The following is a 14,124-nucleotide window of genomic DNA, read 5'->3' on the forward strand; positions in this document are numbered from 1 at the left end:
CTGGCTCAGTCGGTAGAGCATGCCACTCTTGATCTCCTGGTTGTGAGTTTGAGCGCCACGTTGGGGGTAGCACTTACTTTTAAAAAATTTTGTTTTTCTTTACTGCCCCACCCCCCAATTTTTTTTAAAGAAAAGAAATCACTGGATTCTCATCTCAGATAGATAAAGACTAAAATTATGTAAAGAGCATGAATTTTGGTTTCAGACAGCTCTACAACTTGAGCATTTTGCTTTAAGCCTCTGAACATCAGTTTTCTTTTACTTAAAATGGGAATAGCTAACTTTAATCAGAATTGCAGGATTAAATGAGTTAACGTATAAAGCATACAGCTTAATAGCTGATATTTAATAGATGTTCCAGAAATGTTTGTTCAGTCGTTCTTAATTCTACACCTTGCAATAAGCCCACCTGATAAAAGGAGAGAAGCATAAGAATTCCATGCAGATCAAAGTCCTTGCTTGGGCAAATTACCTTCAGATCTCAGTAAATAATAATAATAATAAAAAACAAATAAACATATAAGAGATTAATAAGTAGATAACGTTGTTTAAATTGAAGAATTAAAAGACTATGAAGAGTGAAATACAATTTTTACTTATTAAGAATTACCATTTTGGTATAGACACTGGCAAAAATGAGCTTTATCCACATTCATTTTCTCCCATTGTAAATAATATTTGTTTGGAGAAGGATCCATCATTTATTCTGCTCACGACTCTCCTTTTGGGCAGTGCTTGGCAAGGCAGCTTCAACTCTGCTTTGTGCATCAGCTGGGGTGGCTTGACTGGGGCTGTAGGAATGCTTTTCAAGATGGCTCATCCACACAGCTGGCAGGTTAAGTGCTGACGCTCAGCTCAGGTTTCTGTTGTAGATGGGGACTGGGGGCCTAGGTTCTTCCCCATATGGGCCTTTCCACAGACTGCTGGGGATTTCTCACAGCCTATGACTGGACTGTCAGAGCAAGCATTCCAGAACAGCAGAAAGGTGTATTGCTTTTTAAGACCTAGCTTTAGCAGTCATATAACATCCACCTGAAAACCATAAGTACACCCAGATTCAAGGGGAGAAGATATAGCCTCACCTCTCCAGGAGAGAGTGGCAAAGTCACAGTGTAAGAAGAATATGAGAAATGGAAGTTACTCCATTTTTGGCAAATACTGTCTGCCACAGAATACCAACAATTTGGGCCAAAACATGAAATGGTTGGTAAAGCTGAAATTGGAAGGCCCTGGGCCGTATGGAATTGATGCGGTGATTCGGAAGTCCTTTTATTCTATATAAAATGGAGGTGGGTGGGGTCCTTCAGTGATAGGATCAAGTCTGGCTTCGCAAGACTGGGTGGCATTTTCCTCAAACATCACTATGTGGGTATTAGCAACTTGGCCAGATTCCAAATCTAGTAATAACATACTGTTTCTTTGAATTCGCTACGATCCCCAGGGGATGGAGTATTCTTTTTGTTTCCTGTCCTTCTCCATTGTATGATGGAAGCTGGGCTGCTTATCAAGGCACTGCCGCCCTCTTCACCAAAGAGAGATGTCCTTACGCCTCTTCTGAAAGAAATGCTGAAGAAATAAAAATGTTAACATTAATTATTTAATCAACAGGGCGCCTGGGTGGCTCAGTTGGTTAAGCAACTGCCTTCGGCTCAGGTCATGATCCTGGAGTCCCGGGATCGAGTCCCGCATCGGGCTCCCTGCTCAGCAGGGAGTCTGCTTCTCCCTCTGACCCTCTTCCCTCTCATGCTCTCTATCTCTCATTCTCTCTCTCTCAAATAAATAAATAAAATCTTTTAAAAAAATTATTTAGTCAACAGATTGCTAAGTGTACAAGATGCAATATCTCATTTAATTGTCAAAACTTCTCTAAGAACTAGACACTATTACTGTTGCTATTTCATAGTTACAGGAAGTGCACTTTAGAGAGACGAGGTAATTGGCAAGGTTAGGGAGTATCAGAATAGGAACTCCTAACTCCACTATACTATTATGTTTAAATACATACTTTTGGGGTGCCTGGGGGGCTCAGTCAGTTAAGCATCTGCTTTCAGCTCAGGTCATGTTCCCAGAATCCTGGGATCAAGCCCTGCATCGGGCTCCCTGCTCAATGGGGAGTCTGCTTCTCCCTCTCCCTCTGCCCCTCCCCCTGCTTGTACTCTCTCTCTCTCTCGCTCTCGCGCTCTCTGACAAGTAAATAAAATCTTAAAAAATATATTTAAAAAAATGATCAAGAAAATACCTTGATGACTCTGCAAGGAGCAGTTCTGTGGAAGGCTGAGTGGAATTGAGAGAATAGGAAATGAGGAAGTAGAAATGGCCCCTAGAGGCCACACTCTCAAGAAGGGTCATGAAAGTGATCAGAGAAATGGGTGTAGATGGAGGGAAATGTGGAGTCAAGGAAGACATTATTTAAGACAGTTACTTAAGCATGTTTGGCTGGGCTTATTCTTACTGGATTTAAGGAGCATGAATGAGATTGGAACAAAAATAGAGGAGCACATTTTTTTTTAAAGAAAAGATTTCATTTATTTAGTTTAAATCATCATATGCTTCCATGTGAAATGTGTGGGTTCTTTCGGTTTTGCAGAGAGTACTGCAGAAAATGCCCTTCCAAATATTTTTACCAGCTAAGGGCTCCTACAGTGTGTAGTATATTGTAATAGTTAATATATCTCATTCATTCTTTTATTCATCTTCCATTAAATAAATATTTATTAAGATACTCCTTTGTGAAAGGCACTAATCTAGGCACTGAGGATAGAATAAAGAACAAAAAAGTCCGGGCTCTCGTGGAGCTTGTATTCTAGAAGGCAGAAACATAACCTACAAGTAAACAAATATGTAGTATGGCTGGTAGAAGTAAGTGCTATTAAAAAAAAAAATGAGGCAGAAGCTAGAGAGTGATGACATAAATGGTACCATTTTATTTATTTATTTTTAAAAGATTTTCTTTTTTAAGTAATCTCTGCACCCAATGTGGGGCTCAAACCCACAACCTTGAGATCGAGAGTCCCATGCTCCACCAACTGAGCCAGTCAGGTGCCCTGAAATGGTATTTTTTTTAAGATTTTATTTATTTTATTTATTTGACAGAGAGAGAGAGAAGGAGCACAAGTAGGCAAAGCGGCAAGCAGAGGAAGAGGGAGAAGCAGGCTCCCCACTGAGGAAGGAGCCCGATGAGGGGTTTGATCCCAGGGCCCTGGGATCATGACCTGAACTAAAGGCTGATGCTTAACCAATGGAGCCACCCAGGCACCCCAAGAAATGGTACTTTTTTAGATGGAGTGATTACTTGGGAAAGGCATCTTAGAAGGTGACATTGCAAAGTACTAAATGAAATGAGTGAGAGGCTATGGGAAAACAAAACTCTTCCTCCTGTTGTGTGTCTCCTTTATTCTCATAATACTGTAACACACTTCTGATAACAGATGTGTGGGTTTTCCACACATGCAATTCCCTGCAACACCAGCTGGGGGTTCTACAATTCAAATCATTTCTGACACTAATCTATGTTAGGCAGACTCCACAGAGTGGTTGATTCCATGTCTTGGCTCAGTCCCACGAGACTGCCCCTCACTTTAAACTCTGATTGCAAGTAGGAGGTTCCCAGGTTACCCACCATTTTTGCCAAGTTGGCTACAAAAGTAGAGGTTCCCATTACCGCCCCCCTTTGGATTAAGTCATTTTCTAGAACAGCTCCGTGGAAGTCAGGGAAACACGTATGTTTACCAATTTATTAAATAAAAAAGGATATGATAAAGGATATTGATGAACAGTTAAATGAACAGTTACATACAAAGATGTTTGGAAGGGTCCCGAGCACGGGAGCTTATGTCCTCATTAACTTGGGATGCACCACCATCCCAACACATGGATGTGTTCAGCGACCCAGAAGCTCTCCAAACTCCACTTTTGAGCTTTTTATGGAGGCCTCCTCATGTAGGTATGATGGATCCTTAACTCGATCTCCAGTCCCTCTCCCCTTCCCAGAGAATGAGGGGTGGAATGAAAGATCTTTCTGGTGACTAGCTCCCATCCTGAAGCTATTCAGAAGCCCACCAAAAGTTACCTGGTTAAAACAAAAGACACTCCAGGGGTGCCTGGCTGGCTTAGTTGGTAGAGTATTCGACTCTTGATCTCAGTGTTGTAAGTTCGAGCCCCATGCTGGATGTAGAGATTACTTAAAAATAAAATCTTAAAAAAAAAAACACAAAACACTCCTATTACCCAGGAAATACCATGTTTTCTAAACCTCTGTCTCAGGAACCCAGAGTCAAAGACCAAATATTAGAACAAAAGATACTGCTAGCACTCTTATCACTTAGGAAAATACAAGGGTTTTAGGAGTTCTGTGCTGGGAACCGAGGACAGAAACCAATATATATTTATGGTTTTTTCTTTCTTTTTTTCTCTAGCTTTATGCCATTGTTCAAGTTTAAGGTGTATAACGTGATAATGTGTTATACATATGTACTGTGAAGTGAGCACCACCGAAAGGTTGGTTAACGTGTTCATCATCTCACACAATTATCTTTTGTGTGTGTATGATGAGAATTTTTAAGATGTACTCACTTAGCAATTTTCAAGTATACAATACAGTATTAAGTAGAATCACCTTGCTATATATTACACCTTTAGAACATATTCATCTTATAGCTAGAAGTTTGTACCCTTTGACCACCCTCAACCATCCTTCCCCCTTTGCCCCCTGCCAGCAATCTACTCTGTTTCCATGAGTTTAGTTTGTTGGGGTTTTTCTTCTTTTTACATTCCACATATAAATCTGATGATAGAATATTTGTCTTTCTCTGTTTGACTTATTTCATTTAGCATAATGGCCTCAAGGTCCATCTGTGTTGTCACAAATCGCAGGATTTCCTTTTTAGTGGCTGAATAATATTCCATTTTATTTATACAGTTGACCCTTAAATAACACGGGTTTGAACTGCAGAGCTTCACTTATTTTCATTTGGATTCTTTCTTTTTTTAAAGATTTTATTTGACAGAGAGACAGAGAGCGAGCACAAGCAGGGGGAGCGGCAGGCAGAGGGAGAGGGAGAAGCAGGCTCACCGCCGAGCAGGGAGCCTGACATGGGGCTCGAACCCAGGACCCTGGGATCATGACCTGAGCCGAAGGCAGACACTTAACCAACTGAGCCACCCACGCGCCCTTGGATTCTTTTTTTTTTTTTTTTTTTAAGACTGGAGAGCAAAAGCCATGAGGCATTTATTTACAACTGCCTCCAAAAGGACCAAATTATAGGTGACTGGCATAGAGGTCAGGCCTGCTGCCCTCTGGGCACATGGGGAGGCCACAGAAGCTGTCAGTAACCCCTGGTTGATTCCATATCTTGGCTGGAGGAAATAATACTGCAGTGAGCACAGGGGTGCATATATATCTTTTCAAGTTAGTATTATCGCTTCCTTTTGATAAATACCCAGAAATGGGAATTGCTGTATCATATGGTAGTTCTATTTATTCCTCGTAAGAAGGAAAGCCACTGAAGGATTTTGAGCAGAAGAGTGATGTTACCTACGTAAGTTTTAAAAGGTTCTTACTAGCTGCTATGTTCAAACTAAAGGGGGCGATGATGTTATATAAGGAAACTAGTTAGAAGTCTATTTCAATAATCTGGATGAGAGATGATAGTGACCTGAGCTGGAAATGGAAGAATTGGACAGAAATATTCCTTCCTAAGGTATAACTCAAAGATTTGCTGATGAATTGGATACAGTCTGGGAACCAAAGAGAAGAGAAAAGAATTTTTCTTTAACCTTATAAAATTTTCAGAGTGACTTTGTTTTCTTCATAAATATTACTTTTAACTGTTGAGCGGGTTATTCAGCTATTAGAATTAAAGCAATGTAGTCAAACTTATTACATAGGTACTAGCACAATCCAAGTCAATTGGGTTTCTACTCCTGAGCTCCTGAAATTATGTTTGCGTTTACTGTTTATAAAGCCAAAGAGTTGGGGCACCTGCGTGGCTAGGCTGGTTGAGTGTCCAGCTCTTGGTTTTGGCTCAGGTTGTGATCTCACCAGTCATGATATAGACAGAGCTCCACATTGGACTCGGTGCTTGGCAGGGAGTCTGCTTGAAGATTCTCTCCCTCTGCCCCTCCACCCAATTGTGTGCGTGCTCTCTCTCTCCCTCAAATAAATAAATAATCTTTTTTAAAAAAGCCAAAAGGCTTTTTTCATTAATAAGCACAAGGATTCACTAAGGAATATGCTATCTGTTCTACAAACTGTACTGAATTATTGGCCTTTGCGAGAAATGTTCAAATCAGTCTAAATAAAGTGGGTAAACTAAATTTATTTTTTTATTAAATTAATTTTCATATTGCTGCTATGTTAAGTTGACCTCGTTTGGGGCAAAACCAGATTTTCCCATCTTTTCCATTTTTTCTTAGAAATTATTCCTGGAAGGATTAAATATAGCTGCTTTGAAAAGTTGAATTTGAGCAGATTCTGAGTGAAAGTTTCTGATCAATCTTTTTTTTAAAGATATTAGCACATTAGGGGTTCCTGGCTGGCTCACTTGGCAGAGCGTGTGGCTCTTGATCTTGGGGTCGTGAGTTCAAGCCCCATGTTGGGCATAGAGCCTACTTAAAAAAAAGAAAAAAGAAAAAAAATGTTAGCACATTGTAAGCACAATGTGAACTACATAGGTTACTAGTTTTTACCTATATGCCCCAATTTCTAACATTTGATATTTTGGATAGACATCTACAGAAAATGTATCATACACAACTTTGCTTTCTTTACAGAAGATTGGTACACATAATTTAACATTTTCTTGATGTCTCTGGATCTGCATCATTAACACCTATTATTAGTATAAATTGTTATATATTATGGCTATGCTGTGTTCAAAATCTCTTGACATATACAGGTTAGTCTTTTTGCTTCCTGATTAAATTGTCCTTCTGGCAGAGATTGCTAGTTGCCTACCAAATCTATTGTCTCCTTTCTCATGAACAGAATTCCAAATTTTAGCCACTCAGATAAAACACTTCTATTTCTTAACTTTCCTTATATCTAGATGTGAACAGGCAAATAATTCCCTGCCAATAAGATGTAAGTAGGAGTGTTGTATGGAATTTCTGGAAAGCTCCTTAATATGGGAGGATGTGTCCTTCTTTTCTTCTACCTTTTTACTATTGGATATGATAATGAAAGGACTTGTGTCTATCTTGGACCCGGAGGGGATCTTGAGACTAGCAACCATGAGCTAAAGATGGCAAAGTGGAAAAATGGGAGCTTGGGTCTCTCAATGAGCACTGAGAAATGTCTTCTTCATATATCACACCTACACCTCCAGTGATTTAATCTTAATTTAGTCTTTGTCTCCAGAGTCACATTCTTTCTGGTGTTGATTTCTTCTCTCATTTTGCTGATTAGTGTGGGCATTGGATTCTTATGTAGCACAATCGAATACAGTCAGGAAGCTATCCACAGATTAAAATAAAAAGCAAGATATTTATAACGAAAAATGAAGGAACATTTCTTTTAACCAAAATTCTTCTTGAAATCCTTGTAGTTTGAAAGGTTGGCCTATTAGGAATGGTGGTTGACAAAGAAAACTAGCTGTTAGGTTAAAATGACAACTGGAGGGGTGGGGTTGAATTCGAGGTTGTAAGTTCAAGCCCCACGTTAGGTGTAGAGATTACTTAAAAAAAATAAAATCTTAAAAAAAAATGGCAAAGAATAGCAACAAAGTAGGAACTGTGAAACGTTGATTTAGAAAGGCAGTTGGGAGTGGGCATTAGGAGGAAGTGATTGCAAATGGTAATTTAGAATAACATTTGGGAGTAGGTGGCTCATGAGACAAGGTGGTATCTGAAAAAAGTGAACTAGCAACTGAGTTATGTTGGATAGGGTATCATAGCAATTTTAATGTTATATTAACTGCTTTTCTCATCAATAATCAAAGCCAGGCATATCCCTTGCTGAGACTTTGGAAAATTCATATATATATATATATATATGACTGTATATAACTACTCTCATTCTATGAAAATATAATGGTATGAAGTTACTCAAGCAGAGACATAAAATCCATATGTATACATTCATAAATTACAGGGTGCAGAAGACATTGTGGGGAAGGGCATGGTACTTTTTTTTAAAGGCATAATCATGAAGGCAGATAAACTGCCTCTCCCTCTAGATTCTGTAACTAAGATAAAATCTAATGAGTAGGACTTAGAATCCTGCACTTGGGGGCCAGTATGACACTTAATGGAGGAAAATAGGAAGCAGTGTTTAGAATAGGTTATTAAGTTCACCTTTAATTATAGTTAGCCAAGGGCAGGTCAGAGCTACAAAGGTGAATAAACCTGAGAAAATCTGTGGATGAGGTTTTAATTTTTTTAAGTACTATTTTTATTTATATTATATTTATTTATTTAAACACACTATTGATGGTTATAAATAAATATAACCAGTCTGGCTGGTTCAGTTAGTAAAGCATGTGACTCTTGATCTCGAGGTCGTGGGTTTGAGCCTCACATTGGATGTAGGAATTACTAAAAAATAAATAAATAAATAAACTTTAAAAAAAAATGGAAAATAATCAAATCTCCTAGTCTTTCCTATAAAATTTGTGGAAAAGTTTTAAAGTATAATGCCTAGCAGGAGCCTCTTATAACTAGTACCCTCTACCTAATTGTATTAATTATTTTGGAAAGCAATTTGATAACTTTTATTAAAAGCCAAAAACTGTTTTTTTCATAGTCTCATTTTGGAAATATATACAAAGGAATTAATCATAAAATATGGAAGTAATATGCATAAAACTTGGTACACACAAAGCTTGAAGCAACCCAAATGTCTAGTATTATTTGGTCATTCATTTATTCATTAAGCAATTTTTTTCCTAAGCACCAGCTATGTTCCAAGCACTAGGAGTAAAATAGGGAATAAAAGAAAGTTCCTTCCCTCACAGAACTTACATTTTAGAGGAGGAGATAGAAAATAAACAAACAAGGGGTACCTGGATGGCTCAGTCACTTAAGCATCTGCCTTCAGCTCAGGTCATGATCTCAGGGTCCTGAGATCAAGCCCTGCTTTGGGCTCCCTTCTCAGTGGGGAGTCTCCCTCTGTTGCTCCCCCTGCTTATGCTCACTCACTCTCTCTCAAATAAATAAAATAAAAATCTTAAAAAATGAAAATAAACAAGCATAATACATATACTACACACACACACACATACACACACACACATAGTATGTCAGATGGAGAAAAATGAAACGGTAAGAGGGTAAGGGGGATAGGGAGTACATAGAAAGATGGCTGTTCTTTGTTTGCTGGGTTTTTTTGCCCCTGAGGGTAGAGAGCTGGCTGTTCTGTATAGGGAGTTGGGAAGGCTTCAGGGATGGTGACATCTGAGACCCGAAGGAAGTGAGGAAACAAGGCTTGAAGCTATGTGGCAGAAGATGTGTCCATCAGAAGGAGCAAGTCTTGAGCCAAGAGCATGCTTGGCATTGTTGAGAAATAGCAAGGAACTCAGTGCAACTGGGGCAGAATGAACTAGAAGGAGAGTAGCAGATTGAAGTCAAAGAGTCAGAGAGGACCAAAGAGTATTCTGAGCACAAAGGTGATATAATGTGATCTAGCTTTTAAAAGGATGGTGGGGGGGCGCCTGGGTGGCTCAGTTGGTCAAGCGACTGCCTTCGGCTCAGGTCATGATCCTGGAGTCCCGGGATCGAGTCCCACATCGGGCTCCCTGCTCAGCAGGGAGCCTGCTTCTCCCTCAGATCCTCCCCCCGTCATGCTCTCTCTCTCTATTTCATTCTCTCTCTCAAATAAATAAATAAATAAAATCTTTTAAAAAAATAAAATAAAAGGATGGTGGGAGAGGGAAAGAAAGCACAGAGACCAGTTAGGGAACTATTGAAATAATCCAGATGAGAAACCACAGTGGGTTGGGTCATGGTGGTAATAATGGGGTGATGAATGTGGCTGGATTCTGGACATACTCTGAAAGTAGATTGAATGTGAGGGATAAGAGAGAGGAATTAAGGAGGACTCCAGACTTTGGGTTGAGTAGCTGGAAGGATGGAGTTGCCTCTCCTGATGCCTTTGGTGTTCTCATCTTGGCTCAGTTTTACATGCTGTGGTGGATTAAAGTTCATCTGGCAGCTGAATACCATGCAGTGAGTGACCTCAGGTGATGCCATGTGAAAGAGAATAATTGCCCAGCTGAGACAGGCTCAAATTTCCCATCCACAAAATTGTGGGCTAAAAAACAAAACAAACAAACAAACAAACAAAACCGCTGTTTCAGACACTAAATTTTAGGTTAATCTCTCTTGTTGCAATAGATAACCAGAACAAAAAACCATCTCTTTGCTGATGACCCACATATTGCCCGAACCTCTCACCTGAATTCGACATTCATATTTAATTGCATATCTGACATTTCCACTTGGACGTGTCTTATTTTGGGTTCTCCCAGAAGCAGACTCCGAGACAAGGATTCAAGTGCAAGTAGCTTACTTGGGAGGTGATCTCAAGAAACACCAGCAGAGTAATGGGGAAGTGAGACAGAGAAAGAAAGCAGACAATAATGGGTGTGTTATTAAGCCAGTTATCACTGAAGAAAACTGCTCCATACTGTTGGGAAACTTGGAGAATTCATGTCAAACCTGTACCTCACAGTTTTCACACTCAGAGGGCACGGGAACCGGAACACTTACATGCTAACTTGTTGAGTCATTGGTTGAGGGCGGCTCCTGGGGAAGCTAATTCCCCACTGGTCTGCTTAGCCCTCAGGCAAGGAAATGAAAACCCTGGGGGTGGGGAGCAGATTAAAGTGGGAAAGTTGAGGAAATCTGAGCTGGACTCTGACAGCATTTGCTAGGACATTGACATTTTAATGATTCCAGGACAATTGTTTGTTTTGTTGTCCTTATTGTTTAAAGATTTTATTTTTAAGTAATCTCTACGCCAAATGTGGGGCTCAAATTTACAACCTCGAGATCAAGAGTTGCCTGCTCCACTGGCTGAGTCAGCCAAGCGTCCCTCCGGAACAATTGTTTTGTAGAATGTTCTACACACTGGCTACTGGGGATAGTTCTCCATGGTCTCACATTTCTTCATGGCTTGTGAGCAGAAGCACTAACTGTCCTTTTGCTTTGGATTACCTTTCCAAAGGTATTTGGATAGTGAACAGCTTTGGAAGCTGAAGTCTCCCATCAAGACAGGCTTGTTTGTTCTTACCCAGTGTAATAAAGGTAATATCTCTCTAAGGCAAAAGTCAGGCATGTTAAAAAAACTGGGGCTCCCTAAGCTTAGGATTGCTCTCCCGTAACTCAACACACATTATGTGTGGGTATCACCTAGCTCTTGTATCATCCTGACTGGGGCTTGGGAAACTGGCACAAGAAAATAATGACTCTGATTGCTGTTCCTGCAATCCAACAGTATAAAGCACTATTTCTCATAATAACCTCAATATATTTACTGGTTTGCTTTATCCTACAACAAAGACAAAATAGTTCCAGAATTACTATTCCATTGATGCCACCAACAACAAATCTAAGTAACTTTCAAAATTTCTTTGTAGTTATTAGACGATGTATTATTAAGGATTATAGTCAGAATACTATGTTCAAAAACAAGTGAAATTTTCGTCAGTGTGGTTATGTACGAATTTGATATGATCAAGTTCATTTGCTTCATTATTTTTGTGGTTTTTTTTAAGATTTTATTTATTTAGGGGTGCCTGGGTGGCTCGTTTTGTTCAGTGTCTGCCTTCGGCTCAGGGCATGATCCTGGGGTCCTGGGATCCAGTCCCGCGTTGGGCTCCTCGTTCAGCTGGGAGCCTGCTTCTCCCTCTCCCTCTGCCTGCTGTGCCCCCTGCTTGCGTTCTTTTATATATTTATTTATTTATTTGTCAGAGAGAGAGCGCGCACAAGCAAGGGATGTGGCAGGCAGGGGGAGAAGCAGCTGCTGAGCAAGAAGCCCAAGGCTGCACTTGATCCCGGGACCCTGGGATCATGACTTGAGCCGAAGGCAGACGCTTAACCGACTGAGGCACCCAGGCTCCATTTCATTATTTTTGCATTAATTTCTTAAAAATAAATAAACCATTTATGTGATTAAAAATTTAAACTTTACAAAGAAAATTTTAAACTTTACAAAAAGGTATGCTTGGAGAAATCTCATTAGAATCCCTATCCATTCCGGGTGCCTGGGTGGCTCAGTTGGTTAAGCGACTGCTTTCGGCTCAGGTCATGATCCTGGAGTCCCAGGATCGAGTCCCGCATCCGGCTCCCTGCTCAGCGGGGAGTCTGCTTCTCCCTCTGACCCTCCCCCCTCTCATGCTTTCTATCTCTCATTCTCTCTCTCAAATAAATAAAATAAAAAATATTTGGAAAAAAAAAAGAATCCCTATCCATTCCATTTACTCCCTAGAGGTTAACTGTTATGGACCGAATTGTGTTCCCCCAAAATTTGTGTGTTGAAGATCTAACCCCCAATGTTACTGCTTTAGGAGATAGGGATTTTATTTTGTTTTAAAGATTTTATTTATTTACTTGACAGAGAGAGACACAGAGAGAGAGGGAACACAAGCAGGCGGAGAGGGAGAGGGAGAAGCAGGCTTCCCGCGGAGCAGGGAGCCCGATGTGGGGCTCCATCCCAGGACCCTGGGATCATGACTGAAGCCGAAGGCAGATGCTTAATGACTGAGCCACCCAAGCACCCCGAGATAGGGCTTTTAAAGAGGTAATAAAAGGTAAATGAGAGCATAAGGGTGAGGCCCTTATCAGATAAGACTGGGGTTCTTATACGAAGAAAATGAGACATTAGAGCACCCTCTTTCTCCCTATGCACATGCAGAGGGAAAAGGCCATGTGAGGACACAGAGAGGAAGCAGCCATTTGCAAACCAGGAAGAGATGCCAACAGAGTTGATGTATCAACAGAGACCAAATTTTCTGGCACCTTGATCTTGAACTTTTAACCTCTAGAACTGTGAGAATATACATTTCTGTTGTTTATGCCACCCAGGCTGTGGTATTTTGTGATAGCCCTAGCAGATTTATACAGTAACTATTAATTAGGATTTGATTTATTCTTCTTTGTTTCTCTTTTTTTTAGAGATGGGGGAGGGGCAGAACGCGAGAGAGAGAGAGAGAGAGAGAGAGAGAGAGAGAGAGAAAGAGAATCTTAAGCAGCTCCACACCCAGCACAGAGCCCGAAGTAGGGCTCTATCTCAAAACCCCAAGATCATGACCTGACCTGAAATCAAGAGTTGGATGCTGAACCAACAGAGCCATTCAGGTGCCCTTCTTCTTTGTTTTTCTGTTTTTGGTTTTTTTTTTTTTTTGAGAAAATAAGCAAATATTTACAGTTTCTTATACAAAAAGTAGCATATTATATACTCTTTTGCACTTAACAATATACCTATAAATCACTCTATATCAGTCTGTAGAAATCATTCTTTTTTACAATTCCATTTCTTTATTGTATGTGTTAAGCATAGTTTATCCAACTGTATATGCAATATTTTACTACTACAAAAATGCCTGAATGAATTACCTCATATATATGTTGTTTAATGTTTGTGGAAGTGCCTGTTTAGGGTAAATACCTAGGAAATGGATAGCTGAATCAAAGGGTACATGTATATGTATTTTTGTTAGATAATGCCTAATAATCCTTTAGAGGGGTTACACTATTCTATATTCTCTCTGGCAATGCACGAGAGTGACTTTTTCTTTACTGCCTCACCAACAGTGTTGTCAAACTTGAATTTTTGCCAATCTAATAATGAGAGATGATATTTCATTGTATTTTAATTTACTTTTTTTATCATAAGTGGAGTTGAATCTTTTGTCATATTTTTATGGGTCATGTGTATATCTTTTTCTCTGGTTATCTTTTTTAAAGTTACATTTTCTAAAAAAATAAAAGGAAAAAAATTACATTTCTTATCCAGGGTATAGCATATGCTTGATTTTTGTATATTTATTTTCTATCTAGATACATTACTAAATTATTTTATTAAGTCTAGTGGTTAGTCTATCAATTCTTTTATGTAAAAAACTCTAAAGGTGACAATCATCATTTAATAATATTTTTGTCTCTTCCTCTTTGATCCTTATAAATTTC

The 14,124-nt window shown here is 39.5% G+C and overlaps 1 non-coding gene across 1 annotated transcript; it reads right to left on the reverse strand.

Moving 5' to 3' along the window:
* Positions 1-2,968: 2,968 nt before the first annotated feature.
* TRNAE-CUC lies at positions 2,969-3,041 on the reverse strand. Its single transcript has one exon. It is a non-coding gene; the product is annotated as a tRNA-Glu (tRNA).
* Positions 3,042-14,124: the final 11,083 nt, after the last annotated feature.

The sequence above is a fragment of the Zalophus californianus genome, chromosome 9 (genome assembly GCF_009762305.2).
Source record: "Zalophus californianus isolate mZalCal1 chromosome 9, mZalCal1.pri.v2, whole genome shotgun sequence".
Taxonomy (NCBI): domain Eukaryota; kingdom Metazoa; phylum Chordata; class Mammalia; order Carnivora; family Otariidae; genus Zalophus; species Zalophus californianus.